This window comes from Bubalus bubalis, chromosome 4 (assembly GCF_019923935.1).
Source record: "Bubalus bubalis isolate 160015118507 breed Murrah chromosome 4, NDDB_SH_1, whole genome shotgun sequence".
In the NCBI taxonomy this organism is placed as follows: Eukaryota; Metazoa; Chordata; class Mammalia; order Artiodactyla; family Bovidae; genus Bubalus; species Bubalus bubalis.
The window spans coordinates 87320751-87337083 of NC_059160.1; the positions used below are offsets into that span (position 1 = coordinate 87320751).

General features: G+C 42.8%; 1 protein-coding gene across 2 annotated transcripts in view; it reads left to right on the forward strand.

Moving 5' to 3' along the window:
- PCED1B (PC-esterase domain containing 1B) overlaps positions 1-16333 on the forward strand; it is a 259218-nt gene that overhangs the window by 189904 nt on the left and 52981 nt on the right. The window contains exons 8-9 of one of the 2 annotated variants that reach the window (XR_006550572.2): positions 1404-1599; positions 1868-2405. The exons of the other annotated variant lie outside the window; for it this stretch is intronic. The gene's annotated coding sequence lies outside the window, so the exon portion shown is untranslated. Of the gene's footprint in view, positions 1-1403; positions 1600-1867; positions 2406-16333 lie in introns of those variants that run through there. 2 annotated transcript variants of the gene reach the window in all.

Consider the following 16333-nt stretch of genomic DNA (forward strand, 5'->3'; position numbering starts at 1 on the left):
GGTGCTGTCTCCCAGACTACAGTCTTCATTTTGCCCCAGATAAAACTTAATTCACATCTCTCACGTTGTGCATTTTTAAGTCAACAGCAATTCTTTTTTTCCCCTCCAGTGTTTCTACCTAAGCTCTCCTGCAAACAAGATTTCCCACACATCAGACACATTTGATCCACCCTGAGCACTCACTCAAGTCTACACTCCCTTGCCACAGTGCTAGTTCAGGGTCATACAGTATAGACTGCCCTCTGTTCAGCTCCTCACCAGCCTCCCAGATGGAACACCAGAGAAATTTCACAATTCTTCTTGTGTTCCCCACTGCCTTCAGGGTAAAGTTCAAATGCAAAGCCCAACACCATCTGCTCTGCACCTAACTGTTCAGTCTGATTCCCCTCTTCCCTCCACTCACCAATGAACTAATAGTGATCACTGACTCAGGGCACTTTCTCCTGCCTTTGAGTGATATCATTCCATGAAGCTTCTCTCTCCACCTTACTCACTCAAACATTGCCTGCTGTTGGTAATATTTCTTAGCTATCCTACAGCCATCATTTCCCATTCTGGCTGATTGAGGTATTCCTCTGTGCCCCCTTCCACTACAGCATTGTAATTGTGCATTTTCTTCCTTGACTCTGCCTTTAAGTCTGGAGGTCTTTGACGAAGGGATCACACTGAGTTCATCTCAGATTCCTAGTGCCCAGCACAGGCCTGGCACAATTGAGGAGGAGGCTTTCCTTAAATGCCTATTGAATCAATGATGTCTGTCAATGGTGACACTGGAAACCAATGATAATTTAAAAGCCTCATCTCTGGTCTGAAGTTCAGGGTTTCTGTAAAGAATATATGAGGGGAAGACGAGGTGACTGGCAGTGATTCTGCAAAACCATGTGGGTGAAAGGAATGACTGTAATGTAATGAAATAGCCTTCATATGTTTCCTTGTGGAAGATATATGTTAATTTCCCAAATGCATGAGCATCTGTGTATTTTCATGGGGAATACACAGTGCCTTTTCTAACACTGAGATGCTTGAAATGGGGTTATTTCCCTTTCAAATGAAAACCAATTAAATAAATTATATTTTTTTCCCTTGGTGCTTATGAAGTGTGGGAGTTGTCTCCAAACATTACTAAATGTTCTAATTTAGTCATACATGAGCTGGAAGAATGTAGTATAATTGCTAAGTCCAGAGTAAGTTGTTCTAAATATTTTATCTTGTTCAGCATATGCTGTTTTTAAAAAAACCCTCAAACTATAACTGTCAACATTCAATTCACAAAAAGTAAACAACAGCTGAGTATAATGGGATGATAAAGAATCTCTCCATAATTCCCACCATATGGCAAAGACTAGGTCCATTTTGATCACGTTTATCAACTGAGTTATTTTCTCTCTGAATTCTTCCTATAGGAAAAACATCCCCAGGAAAACTAGAGGCATTTTCCTAAAGCAGACAGAAGGACGTGAGAAGCCGTTGTATGGTACGGCTGGATCACAGATGGGAGGGATCTAAAATTCACTATGGCAATTGAAAGGGCTGAAAAAAAAATCACCTATTTCTGTAATGGCAGACATTCTAGAAGCATCACACATGAAATGAACAAATGTAAGTAGAAAATGTATGGGTACATTTTTAGTTGTCAGTTTCCATTTCTGAAACAAACTCTCATGGGCCCAGTTCGTGATATTTCTTGTCATGATTTGGATTCATTTAAAATGCATGGACAATTAATCTGCTTCTAAGCAAGGGAAGCTGCTTGAAATTTCTTCTTCTTTTTAGTTTCTTCCCAAAGATTTTTTTTATGTGAACTGTCTTTGAAGACTTTATTGAATTTGTTACCATATTGTTTCTGTTTTGTATTTTGGTTTTTCAGCCGCTCCTTAAGCTCTCCAACCCAGGGATCGAACCCACACCCCTGGCATGGGAAGGTGAAGTCTTAACCACTGGACCTCCAGGGAAGTCCTTCTTCAATTTTTAAAAAAAATTAGATATTTTGTATATGGGATTTTAAACTCAAAGGTGATACAATTTCTCTTCCAAGTGAAATACTAGACAGAGAGCAAGGCATATTCTGGCTGCTGTTCCAACCAGATACTTAAAAACTGCCTTAGAAGAGAAAAGTAGGGCCCTTCTCCAAAGACCAGGCCTTGCTTCTTGGGTGAGAGAGATAAGGAGCAGAAGGCCAGCTTGGGGACAAAGGGCTTTGTGAAAAACACCGAGGAACAGAGCAGTCCTCTTGTTTTCCCACAAGAATGATGACAATCTACCTTAAATCCTTTTTGGAATAAGCAGCAGGGTTTGGGAGGTGGTATTGAGTGAATAAATTAATATATAATCAGATCAGATCAGATCAGTCGCTCAGTCGTGTCCGACTCTTTGCGACCCCATGAATCGCAGCACGCCAGGCCTCCCTGTCCATCACCAACTCCTGGAGTTCACTCAGACTCACGTCCATCGAGTCAGTGATGCCATCCAGCCATCCCATCCTCTGTCGTCCCCTTCTCCTCCTGCCCCCAATCCCTCCCAGCATCAGAGTCTTTTCCAATGAGTCAACTCTTTGCATAAGGTGGCCAAAGTACTGGAGTTTCAGCTTTAGCATCATTCGCTCCAAAGAAATCCCAGGGCTGATCTCCTTCAGAATGGACTGGTTGGATCTCCTTGCAGTCCAAGGGACTCTCAAGAGTCTTCTCCAACACCACAGTTCAAAAGCATCAATTCTTCGGCGCTCAGCCTTCTTCACAGTCCAACTCTTACATCCATACATGACCATAGGAAAAACCATAGCCTTGACTAGATGGACCTTTGTTGGCAAAGTAATGTCTCTGCTTTTGAATATGCTATCTAGGTTGGTCATAACTTTCCTTCCAAGGAGTAAGCGTCTTTTAATTTCATGGCTGCAGTCACCATCTGTAGTGATCTTGGAGCCCAGAAAAATAAAGTCTGACACTGTTTCCACTGTTTCCGCATCTATTTCCCATGAAGTGGTGGGACCGGATGCCATGATTTTCGTTTTCTGAATGTTGAGCTTTAAGCCAACTTTTTCACCCTCCACTTTCACTTTCATCGAGAGGCTTTTTAGTTCCTCTTCACTTTCTGCCATAAGTGTGGTGTTATCTGCATATCTGAGGTTATTGATATTTCTCCCGGCAATCTTGATTCCAGCTTGTGTTTCTTCCAGTCCAGCGTTTCTCATGATGTACTCTGCATAGAAGTTAAATAAACAGGGTGACAATATACAGCCTTGACGGACTCCTTTTCCTATTTGGAACCAGTCTGTTGTTCCATGTCGAGTTCTAACTGTTGCTTCCTGACCTGCATACAAATTTCTCAAGAGGCAGATCAGGTGGTCTGGTATGCCCATCTCTTTCAGAATTTTCCACAATTTATTGTGATCCACACAGTCAAAGGCTTTGGTATAGTCAATAAAGCAGAAATAGATGTTTTTCTGGAACTCTCTTGCTTTTTCTATGATCCAGCAGATGTTGGCAATTTGATCTCTGGTTCCTCTGCCTTTTCTAAAACCAGGTTGAACATCAGGAAGTTCATGGTTCACATATTGCTGAAGCCTGGCTTGGAGAATTTTGAGCATTACTTTACTAGCGTGTGAGATGAGTGCAATTGCGCAGTAGTTTGAGCATTCTTTGGCATTGCCTTTCTTTGGGATTGGAATGAAAACTGACCTTTTCCAGTCCTGTGGCCACTGCTGAGTTTTCCAAATGTGCTGGCATATTGAGTGCAGCACTTTCACAACGTCATCTTTCAGGATTTGAAGTAGCTCAACTGGAATTCCATCACCTCCACTAGCTTTGTTCGTAGTGATGCTTCCTAAGGCCCACTTGACTTCACATTCCAGTATGTCTGGCTCTAGGTCAGTGATCACACCATTGTGATTATCTGGGTCGTGAAGATCTTTTTTGTACAGTTCTTCTGTGTATTCTTGCCACCTCTTCTTAATATCTTCTGCTTCTGTTAGGTCCATACCTTTTCTGTCCTTTATCGAGCTCATCTTTGCATGAAAAGTTCCTTTGGTATCTCTGATTTTCTTGAAGAGATCCCTAGTCTTTCCCATTTTGTTGTTTTCCTCTGTTTCTTTGCACTGATCACTGAAGAAGGCTTTCTTATCTCTTCTTGCTATTCTTTGGAACTCTGCATTCAGATGTTTATATAATAGAACTCATTAATTAATAACCACACTTAGTCAGAGAAGAATGAACAAGAAGGTCTTGCCAAGGACCCTCAGGAGGAATAGGCAAGTTCTACATGATCCAATAGAGGGGAAGTAAAGCAATCTGGAGACCAACAACTGCTTTCTGAACTTTAATTTTCTGGAGATTATAATCAGTATTGTGAATGTTTTGCAACTCTATAACTCCATAAAGTGGTACTTAGTTCATTCTGTTTGTCTCCTTGAGGTGCTATTTTTTAAAAAATGATGGCATTACAAGTAATCAGGTTAATCTCTGAGTAAAAATAAAGGCTGTCTTTTCTGAGAGCTCTTCATCATGCCAGGCAGGGTGTGTATCCACACACAATGACTCTTTCTGTATAGAGACTCTGTTGAGCTCAAAAGGAGCTCCAAGGAGAAATAGGAGGAGTGCCAGAGAGACAGCACAATAAACAGGGATACACATACTACTCAGTTATTTAAGGCTACTTGAAGGAACACAAAAGAATTCTAAGAAAACTAAGGGACTTCAGAGAAAAACTCAGGGTGATTTGTCTGAAAAAAAATCCATCATGTTCATTGTAATGATTCTTGATGGAAAAGATGGTGTTACCATTTTCTGAGACACAGAAAAGGAAGAGTCAGGATTCTGGAAGGAAAACATCCTTAATCATGAAAGGAGAGCCTGAGTGATGGGATGTTTGATTGATTTCACTTCCATCAATGTCTGGGACCTGCTCAGCATTGTCCTGGAGGAATTGAGAAAAGTAGAAAATATGTGTAAGGTCGGGAATCACTTTAGGCATGAGAGTCCCATGAAGCACACCAAACCTAGGACAGAACAGGACAGATAGCCAAAGGGAACAGAATGGGTCTTTTCTCAAAGAAAATACAAAACACTTTGAGCTGAAGCAGTAGGGAAAGAGCCTTACTGGGCTAGAAGGTAGCCCTCCTGGCTCCTCCTCTTATGAAACACAGAGTTATTTCTTCAATGTTGAATGACGACAGTGATGAGAGAAAAATGTCTTCTAAATGATTGAGAAAATGGTATGTCTTGGTTCCCATCCTAAGTCATTTAATCATGAGAAATAACTGGATTTTATACAGCATAACATTATAATGACACTGGATTTGTGGTGTGATACTGCTAAAGACAGCATACTTATCATTCTATTTATTGAACAATTTCATTAATTTTGATTCCTCCCCTTTCAGGTGTTCCTTTCCATCTATTATCTTGTCTGATGGTAGTTCTGTGACAACTAGATGTCACATGGGGAGATGGTAATTATATGCCATGTCTTACTCTTTGAGTTTAACTTGACCTTTTCTTGAGGCATATTCTCCCCTTGAGTACTGACATTTGTGTTGCAACCTAAGCAAGCTATTTTGGATTGTCCTTGATACAGAACTTCTCACAGAAAAGGTTTCCATTTGAAAAGTCAGCCCATCATTATATTTATTAAATTAACAACATTTTTTACTGATTTATACAAGTTCTGTTCAGCTATCTAGACAAAGGCACAGAACATACGTGTATGTTACATGACAGATGACAAGGTTCCTAGAGGATGCAACTATTATTTTCGGTTCTAGATTTCTCTCTACCTTGTCCAAGTTCAGCTGAGAGTCATAGTGAACTTCCTGCAGAAGGTGTGTTATTGTCTTTTCAAACTGGGATTTACCCTGACTCGGCATGTATTTAGGGGGAAAGTTTGTGCATGGTAGGAAGGGCGATGAACGATCTACCAAATTCTCCCGTTGGTTTTTCATGAAAGATTTCCTCATTTCATTGTCCTTAGAGAATTATTGATTCTGTGGTTTGAATTTTTTAAGGCAGATCTTTCAGTTGGTGGAATACTTGCACTTGTCTCTTATGCCTAAGAAATAATTGATGGCACTTGTGGAGTGTGCATATTTCACATTGCCTAGTTGGATTTCTGAGGATGCTCGGTTTTCTGGTCTATGTTTTCTTTTGTTTTGTTCTGAGCGAAGGAGGTCAGCAGGGCACAGAAAGCCACTTCTTTGAGGTTACTAGAAAATAAAGAATTCAGAATGAACAGCTCCAGAGAGATTTATACAGGTCCCTTAAAAAAAATTACACTCTGAAGGTTTGCAGGAAAAACAGGTCCAAGCACGGAAAACAGGCAGATTAGTTTCTCAGGAAGAATTTAGATGTGTCTTGAATGTTATGATTTTAGGGTAATCTGGCTCCACCATAAACACAATACCACCATATATTTTTCTATATAGTAATACTCTGGTGGAGCTCGGCAAGATTTATAGATGTTTGCTGATTTCTGGAGAGACAGAGCAGCTATTGAGTTACTCGCCCATAAATCCTTAACCCTGTCTAGGAGCAGGACAGTACGGCCCCACACAGGAGACACTTTTAGATTAAATCTTAATTAGTCCCAGTTAAGATCTGGGTGGCTCAGTGGTAAAGAATCTGCCTGCAATGCAGGAGACTTGGGACATGTTGGTTTGATTCCTGAGTCTGAAAGATCCCCTGGAGAAAGAAATGGCAACCCACTCTAGTATTCTTGCGAGGAAAATTCCATGGATAGAGGAGCCTGGCGGGCTGCAGACCACGGGGTCACAAAGAGCAAAATATGACTGACTCTCTCCATCCACCACCCCCCCTCCACCAACACACACAAGAGAGTTAAACACCATCTTTACAATATTTAATCACACTGTTCAAAAATCATCATACATTTGTAAATCCTAAATAAGTGAAATTTGGAATAAACTGTGATTTAATCGCTCTGTGCCACAGTTCATCACATACAGTGCTATGGTCCTCCGATCTTGGCATATATTGTGCAGAAATTGTTGATGGCAGCTTGACTAAGGGTAGATATAAAAAAGGTAACTCCCTGTCCCCAATGCCCTGTGAAACTGATTACGTTATAGTGGGCTTCCAACCATATTCTTCTACTGAACTCACGGTAGCTATCATATGAAATGGGCCCAAACTCTGACCTCAAATTTATGTTTATGGCTTGGACCAGACTGGCTTTCACTCTTTAAGTGTGTGAGCTCAAAAGAGTTAAACAGCAGAACCCAGGGAGACAGGAAGCAGACAATTTTAACTATAGCTGTTGCCCTGAAGGGTAATGGGTGGGTGGGGTTTTATTGTGCAAGACAGGAAGCATTCAGAGAGAAGGAAGGGCATGAACTTGTACCAAGCACAGTGTGGGGCATCATGCCAACTCCTGACATAAACCATTCTTGGGCCTGACAGCAATCCTGAGCCACAGGCATTTCCAGGTAGGAAGGACAAATACTAAAAGTAGGTAAGTAACCTGCCCAAAGCCTCCACAGCCCACAGGTGGCAGATGCTGGCCTGCAGCTCAGACCAATGTGTTTGGAAGACCATGCCTTTTCCACGATGCTCAGCTGTATCTATTCCACCTTCTGTGCTGAGGGGACCCCTGCAGGGCAAAGAGACCATTGGAGTTAGGTTCTCTAGATTTGAAGAATAAGACTCGACTCGTGCGGGCTCAGTCGCTAAATGGTGTCTGACTCTTTGCAACCCTGTGTACTGTAGCCTGCCCAGGCTCCTCTGTCCATGGGATTTCCCAGGCAAGAATACTGGAGTGGGTTTCTATTTCCTTCTCCAAAGACTCAGATCACCTCAAGTCATGAAGAACGTGCTGTATTTAATCCTATAAAAATGAGGAAACAGTGATCTCAGCCTCATGGTCAAGTCTCAGAGAACCCCAGAAAAGCAGAACACCCAGGTTTCAGGAAGGTCTGAATATATCAGAGCCAGGCTGGAGGAGACTGCAATGAGAAACTCATGGACATGCCAAGAGCCTTCTGGGAGGTCAGGTGATGGAGTTTCTGTGCCTTCCGGAACCTGCTGCACTTATTCTCTGCAGATTTGCTCCTCTAGGCAACTCTGATTCTCTTTCACTGTTGATTGCCTTTCCCACATTTACTCACAATATTTCCTTTTTTTTTAATTTATTTTTTTATTGAAGGATAATTGCTTTACAGAATTTTGTTGTTTTCTTAAAGCATCCATGTGTCCATCGATTCTGCTTCCTCTCGAGGTCAGCCTGCTCATGGCTCCTCACAGCCTCTGCTTTACTTCAAAGCCTCCTTCTTTTGCATAAGCTGAACAGTTCTCACTGCAAGCTGCCCCTCCTCTCAGTGTTTCTTAATTCTAATTCCTGGAAGTTAGACGGCTGAAGCTAACTGATTCTTGTTTGGAAAGACTTTTCATGCCAGAGTAGCATGGACAGTGAACTAGGCTATATGTTTTGACTGCCCTTGAGTTAAGGTTTTAGCCTGGTCTAGTCCATGGGGTCGCTAAGAGTCGGACACGACTGAGCGACTTCCCTTTCACTTTCCACTTTCATGCATTGCAGAAGGAAATGGCAACCCACTCCAGTGTTCTTGCCTTGAGAATCCCAGGGATGGAGGAGCCTGATGGGCTGCCATCTATGGGGTCGCACAGAGTCGGACACGACTGAAGCGACTTAGCAGCAGCAGCAGTCACCAGAAGAGCCGAGGGTATACCTAGTGTCTGTAGGAGGGGATCGGGGCTTGGATAGTGGTAAAGAACCCACCTGCCAATGCAGGAGACATAAGAGACATGGGTTCAATCCCTGGGGTTGTGAAAGATCCCCTGGAGGAGGAAATGGCAACCTACTTTAGTATTCTTGGCTGGAGAATCCCATGAACAAAGGAGCCTTGTGGGCTATACAGTCCATAGGGTCACAAGGAGTCGGACATGACTGAAGCGACTTAGCCTATCCTAGGGGCTTGGCTGCCAGGATGACGGACAAAAATGAAAACTGACCTCCCATCAGTGTCCGGTCAGCAGCACAGTAGAGGTCACAGACTGGCAGTGGTACAAAACAGTGGCTTCGTAGAGTAGGGAACGCAGCATCGGGAAGAGACGGAACGTCTCAGCAGGGAACCGAAAGTGCTTGGGGAATGAGATGCGGACCGTGAGTCATCAATAACACATCTGCTGGGAACACACAGCTTCTTACAGAAGAATCACTAAAGACTGTCAGGATCACTTCTCTCCTTTCTCCTGGTTGTGAATTTCATGAAACTGTACTATCTCATTGAGAGTTGAGCTCTACTTTTGACCTTGGTATAGAATCTGAAAACAGTACATTTAACATGAATTTTCCTTTCACACACTTATTTTTAAAAATCATCTTAATTATATAAATAACATACAAAAGTATTCTGACTATGGAAAAAAATTCACACTTCACAGGTAAAGCCTTCACTCTCCTTTTCAAATCTTGCCTCTTTCCCAGAGAGCATTCTGGGTAGCTTCCAGACCCATTTCTCTGTGTACAGAGAGTTCTATTTTATTGTTTTTTTATGAATGAACAGCCATATTTAGTACTTTGCAACCGAGAACCATTTAAACTGATGTAGGTAGGTGAGATTTTTCACATCTCAAAACTATCTGCAACCATTTCCGCACTTACAGATACTGAATGCCAACAAAAGCTAAACAATTAAGCAGATAAATGAAAGGCCAAAAGAATCATTTGTTGAAAGTATAAAGAGTCCCATGAATGATAAGACCCCTTATCTCAGGAGCAGAGACACTCTCCCTGGTTTGGCCCCTGCCTGGTTTGATGCTGTGAACTCTGTACACATTTGCCTGATAATAGCAGCTGAATTGAATCAATATAGAGGTCAGGGTCAGCCGATGAAAATGGAACTTCCTGACCACAAAAAACTATAAAAAGTCACACTAGACAGGAAAGGGAAGACCTAAATAAGCAAATGAACATTTTACTTGACAGTCATTCCTCTCCCCATACTTGTTATTTTCATTTCAGCCTCATCAGATTAAGTTCTTCAGAAAACAGTAGAATCAGGAATTTAACCCTGTATAGAATTTTTCCAGTTTATAATTTAAACTGGATTTGGTAAAATTGGAAAAGAAAATCCTATATTTAAAAATAGATTTTGGCGATATAGGGATGAACAAGACAGACAAAATAGTTGCTTTTATAAACAACTAACATTCAGGTGGCTGGTGAAAATAAGTAAAAATCATTTCATATAGTGATCAGTAAATGAAGAAAACGTCACATGGGGAAGGAAATGGCAACCCACTCCAGTATTCTTGCCTAGAGAATCCCATGGCTAGAGGATCCTGGCGGGCTACAGTCCTTGGGGCCGCAAACAGACCCAACTTAGTGACTGAGCACACAAACATTTATGACACCACCCTTATGGCAGAAAGCAAAGAGGAACTGAAGAACCTCTTGATGAAAGTGAAAGAAGAGAGTGAAAAATCTGGCTTAAAACTCAACATTCAAAAAACTAAAATCATGGCATCTGGTCCCATCACTTCATGGCAAATAGGTGGGGAAACATGGAAATAGTGAGAAACTTTATTTTCTTGGGCTCCAAAATCACTGCAAATGGTGACTGCAGCCATGAAATTAAAAGGTGCTTGCTCCTTGGAAGAAAAGCTATGAACAACCTAGTCAGCATTTTAAAAAGCAGAGACATTACTTTGCCAACAAAGGTCCATCTAGTCAAAGCTATAGTTTTTCCAGTAGTCATGTATGGATGTGAGAGTTGGACCATAAAGAAAGCTGAGTGCCGAAGAATGAATGTTTTTGAACTGTGGTGTTGGAAAAGAATCTTGAGAATCCCTTGGACTGCAAGGAGATCAAACCAGTCAATCTTAAATGAAATCAGTCCTGAATTTTCACTGGAAGGATAGATGCTGAAGCTGAAGCTCCAATACTTTGGCCACCTGATGCAAAGAACTCACTCATTGGAAAAGACCCTGATGCTGGGAAAGATTGAAAGCAGGAAGAGAAGGGGATGACAGAGGATGAGATGGTTGGATGGCATCACTGACTCGATGGACATGAGTTTGAGGAAGCTCTGAGAGTAGGTAATGGACAGGGAGGCCTGGCAAGCTGCAGTCCATGGGGTCTCAAAGAGTCAGACAGGACTGAGCAACTGAACTGAACCGAGTGCACACACTAAAGGAGAGAATGCCTCGGGGCGGGAATATTTTACTTAAGGTGGGCTGGGAAGTCCTGCCTCAGGATTACATTTAAGTTGAGCCATGAAAGATGAAAAAGAACCAGTCAGACTAAGACCTACAGTGCAACTGGAAAAACAAAACATATCCTTGTAAAGCAGTTACCAAATGACTAGGAGCTATACTATGGGGTGCATAGTATAGCTATACACCATAATGAACATGCAGCATCCACAGTTATGATACCAAGCAGGGCCCTATGGGGCTCCTGGGCGCAAAGCCTTTCTGTGTCCCTCATTTCTTTGATTGTTTGCCTTCTTTCAGCTGTTCAGCTTCCATGACCTTTTCTGAGTTCCAATGGGCAGATTCAAACAGTTGTTAACTAGGGAAGGGAGGGGATGCAAGATCAGGGAGAAACAGTCAAGAACAGTACCAGAGCAAGGTCGTATTTCCCCATCAGTGAATACTCAGGATAATACCTCTGAGCTATTTTGCAGATACTGAAATCCCCTCCAGATGGGAGAAGTTAAGGATGAGTGATAGGCAGCCCAAAAGCAGATAGAACCCAGATCAGTTAGACCTGAAGGTTGATGATGCTGACTCCTACTTACCTCACCACCAACCCATCAGAAGAATGTCCACAAGCTGATCACACCCTCTTTGAACAGCTATTATTGAATTTCTCACTATCTTCCCCAAGTTGGAATACATGGTTTTGAGGGCATTAGCCCACTGTGGTCCCCTTTGCCTGGCAAAGTAATAAACTCTGTCTCCTTCACCCAAAACTCTGTCTCTGAGATTCCATACAGCACCTGAGTATGGAGAAGCCGAGCTTTCAGCAGCAGTCAGAGAGGGGAAAGCTGCCTCTGGTGTAGGGAAGGAAAAGTTCTCCTGGGCGCTCTTAGGGGCCGTGACTGGGTCTGAAAATTAAACTGGCAAAGACAGATTAATAGGAGAAAAGGTATACAAATGTATTTAATATAAGTTTTATGGGACACAGAAGTCTTTGTAAGGAATTGAAACCTGAGGAAAGAGCTAGACTTGAGTATTTCAGTGCTGGCTTTGAGAAGAGTGGACAGTCATGGGAGATAGGATAGGGCAAGAAGTGCAAGGTAAGTGTAGTAACTGGGGAAACTGAGCAAGACCTGTTTGTTAGGATTCTCCTTGGCATCCTTTTGTCTTGTTTTGGAGACAAGCGTGTTCCTCTCCTCCAGGTACAGGGAGGGAATGTCTCACATGAGAGTTTTATTCCTGTCTCAAGGAAGCAGGGTGAGGTGGGAAGGAGCTCAGAGTAACATTCCTGTTTGGGCCATTTTCTCAAACTTTTTCAGCTTACAATAGTCAATATAAGAAGGAGCCATATTGTGATGTCAGGATCCTGAACCCCATCACTGGTCTCTGTGTGTCTCTATCTGGTCTGGATAGGGTTTGTGTGTACACTCAGTTGGGTCCGACTCTTTGTGATCCTATGAACTGTAGCCCAGCAGGCTCCTCTGTCCATGGGCTTTTCCAGGAAAGAATACTGGAGTGAGTTTCCATTTCCTCCTCCAGGGGATTTTCCCAACCCAGAAATAGAACCTGCATTGGCAAGCAAATTCTTTACCACTGAGCCACCTGGGAAGTCTAGGTAGGATTTAGGTTGAGAAAAGAAGGAAGGGCAAAGGACTGCTGGAGCAAGATGGAAGTGAGGCAGCCTAGGAGAGTCAGGAGGGACAGGTAAGGAAGTATCTCCAGTCAGGGTCGGGCAAGGGCACGGCTGCTTCCTGACCGTGAGCACCACCTTCCATTCTGTTCACTTCCTATTTCTCCAGCTCTGAGGATGGGGAGGGATGAACTTGGGCAGAAGACAACACAAAGCCCCTCCAGGCTGAGAAGGGAGAAAGCAGTCCCCGACATTGGGGAGTGGAATTGGAGTTGCTCTCAGCTGGCCACAATGACAGCTAGGATTTACTGTTCTCCTACTGAAGGCGAACAACCACACCGAATGGCAGCATCAGACAAGGCTACTCTGTGATTGTGATGGATCGATATATGGACAAGATCCTTCAGCAATCGAGTATGAACACAGACAAAACACAAACATCCTTGCCCCCAGCTAAAATTAGGGACGGTGCTTCTTTGTCATTTTTCACCTTTAGACTGCCTTTAGTCTGCCCTACTGAAATAACCACCAGAGAATTCCCCAGCTTCCTGACAGCAAGCCCAGCTCCCTGGATCGCTCCCCTCCCGACATCTGCAAGCACAAGCTCCAGAACTCCCTCTCTTGATCTCCTCAGACTGAGGCCCAGGACCCCTACAGATGTTCTCTCCCTGCTCAAAGTAACAGTAACAAACTTAACTTTGCCTTCCCAGGTGGTGCTAGTGGTAAACAACCTGCATGCCACTGCAGGAGACATAAGAGATGTGGGTTCAATCCCTGGGTCGGGAAGACCCCCTGGAGGAGGAAATGGCCCAGGCTCCTCTGTCCATGGGATCCTTCAGGCAAGAATATTGAAGTAACTTGCCATTTCCTCCTCCAGGGATAGAACCCAGATTTACGATGTCTTTGGCATTGGCTGGCAGATTCTTTACCACTGCACCACCTGTGAAGTCCTTTTTGACCTTCTGACTTCAGTCAACTAAAGCTGGACTCTATTGACCTTGGCCCCAGTTCTGCTCAGGCCCTTTCATGAATATAGATGCTCCCTTAGCTTAACACTTCCCTAGTTTTGCTGTCTGGGAGACACTGCTTTGGGAAAGATCCTCAGTGTTTTCCTTACTTGCTGCAAGTAGTAATAAATCCTTCCTTTTCCTGTGCTTTAGCTTGGTTGTGCCTCTTGGCTCAATACCCACCAAGAGAGGAACCTAGTTTTTAGATAATAGGACCAGTTCATTTACAGGGTTGAGTGAGTAGGCAGCTCATCCTTGAAAGCTGAATGTAAGCCCTGGGAAGGAAGCACATTGTCAGCCATGTCTTAGGACTGAAAATAAAGGGAAGAGAAAAGACAATGAGGCAAATGTTAATAAAAATAAAGCAGTAGTAACAATGTTAAGGGCTTCCCAGTAGCTCAATGGTAAAAAAAAAAAAAAAAATCTGTTTGCCAATGCAGGAGCCACAGGAGATGCAGAGTCAATCCTTGGTTCAGGAAGATACCCTGGAGGAGGACATGGCAACCCACTTCGGTATTCTTGCTTAGGAAATTCCATTGACAGAGGAGCATGGTGGGCTATAGTCCATGGAGTCACAAAGAGTTGGACATGACTGAGCAGCTGAGCACATGTCCACAGCAATGTTAATTGCAGACAAAAGGAAAAAGAAACAAAAGAACAAAGACTGATCTGGAGGGAAATGACAGCATTGAAAAGTTGTGGCTGGTTGATGTGGGGATGCGGTAGGTGGCCAGAGCTCTGGGCTGCTTTTGACAGTTGGGGAAACTGAGTCAGCAGCTAAGCGACTGCCCACAATTTGCTTATGGACTGAGACAGGGCTTCTGGCTCTCTTGTTTTTAATAGTAGCACTAGCTCCTCACTGCCTCAGACCCACCTTAACCACATTTTATTTTACTAGAAAAATGAAACCATTTTGTGGCTTTTCAGAAAGGTCGTCTAATATGCAAATTCTAATGAGGAATTTAATAAGTAAAACAGTTCTCTCTTTACCCTTGAACTTAATTTTATCATCCATTAAGCAAGCAGAGAAGTGAATATCTTTGCTAACAGCTCAGTGCTGCATCTTGTTCTTCTAGATACACACACTCTCTGTCTCCCACAGCTCCCCAAAGATCATGGCAGCTCAACTGAGAAAGCTCCAGGGCTTCATTTGATACTGGGAAGGCTCTGTGGGGCTCCTGGGCACAAGGCCTTTCTGTGTTCCTCATGTCTTTGATTACAGGAAGTGGCCTTCACTCAGCCTCCATGACCTTCCCTGGGTTCCAACGGGCAGATTCAAGCAGTTGTTAAATAAGGAAGGGAAGGGATATGAGACAAGGGAGAAACAGTCAAGAGCAGCCTTGGGGCAAGATTCTATTTCCCCATCAATGGATACACACAAAAATATCTTTGAGCTATTTTTCTGGAACTGAAACCCCCTCCAGGTGGGAGAAGTTAATGATAAATTATATACTACCCATGAACTTCCAGATGTTCAAGTTGGATTTAGAGAAGGCAGAGGAATCAGAGATCAATTGCCAACATCCATTGGATCATTGAAAAAGCAAGAGAGTTCCAGAAAAACATCTACTTCTGGTTTATTGACTATGCCAAAGTCTTTGACTATGTGGATCACCACAAACTGTGGAAAATTCTTGAAACAGATGGGAATAACAGACCACCTGACCTGCCTCCTGAGAAATCTGTATGCAGGTCAAGAAGCAACAGTTAGAACTAGACATGGCACAACAGACTGGTTCCAAATTGGAAGAGGAGTACATCAGGGCTGTAGATTGTCACCCTGCTTATTTAGCTTAAATGCAGAGTACATCATGCGAAATGCTGGGCTGGATGAAGCACAAGCTTCAATCAAGATTGACAGGAGAAATATCAATAACCTCAGATATGCAGATGACACCACCCTTATGGCAGAAAGTGAAGAACTAAAGAGCCTCTTGATGAAAGTGAAAGAGGAGAGTGAAAAAGTTGGCTTAAAACTCAACATTCAGAAAACAAAGATCATGGCATCCAGTCCCATCACTTCATGGCAAATAGATGGGGAAACAAGGGAAATAGTGAGAGACTTTATTTTCGGGGGCTCCAAAATTACTGCAGATGGTGACTGCAGCCATGAAATTAAAAGTCATTTGCTCCTTGGAAGGAAAGTTATGACCAACCTAGACAGCATATTAAAAAACGGAGACATTACTTTACCGACAAAGGTACGTCTAGTCAAAGCTATGATTTTTCCAGTAGTCATGTGTGGATGTGAGAGTTGTACTATAAAGAAAGTTAAGTGCCAAAGAATTGATGCTTTTGTTTTTTGGGGGTTTTTTTTAGATTTTATTATTTATTTATTTATTTATTTTTAATATAAATTTATTTATTTTAATTGGAGGTTAATTACTTTACAATATTGTATTGGTTTTGCCATACATCAACATGAATCCACCACAGGTATACACGTGTTCCCCATCCCGAACCCCCCTCCCTCCTCCCTCACCATACCATCCTTCTGAGTCATCCCAGTGCACCAGCCCCAAGCAACCAGT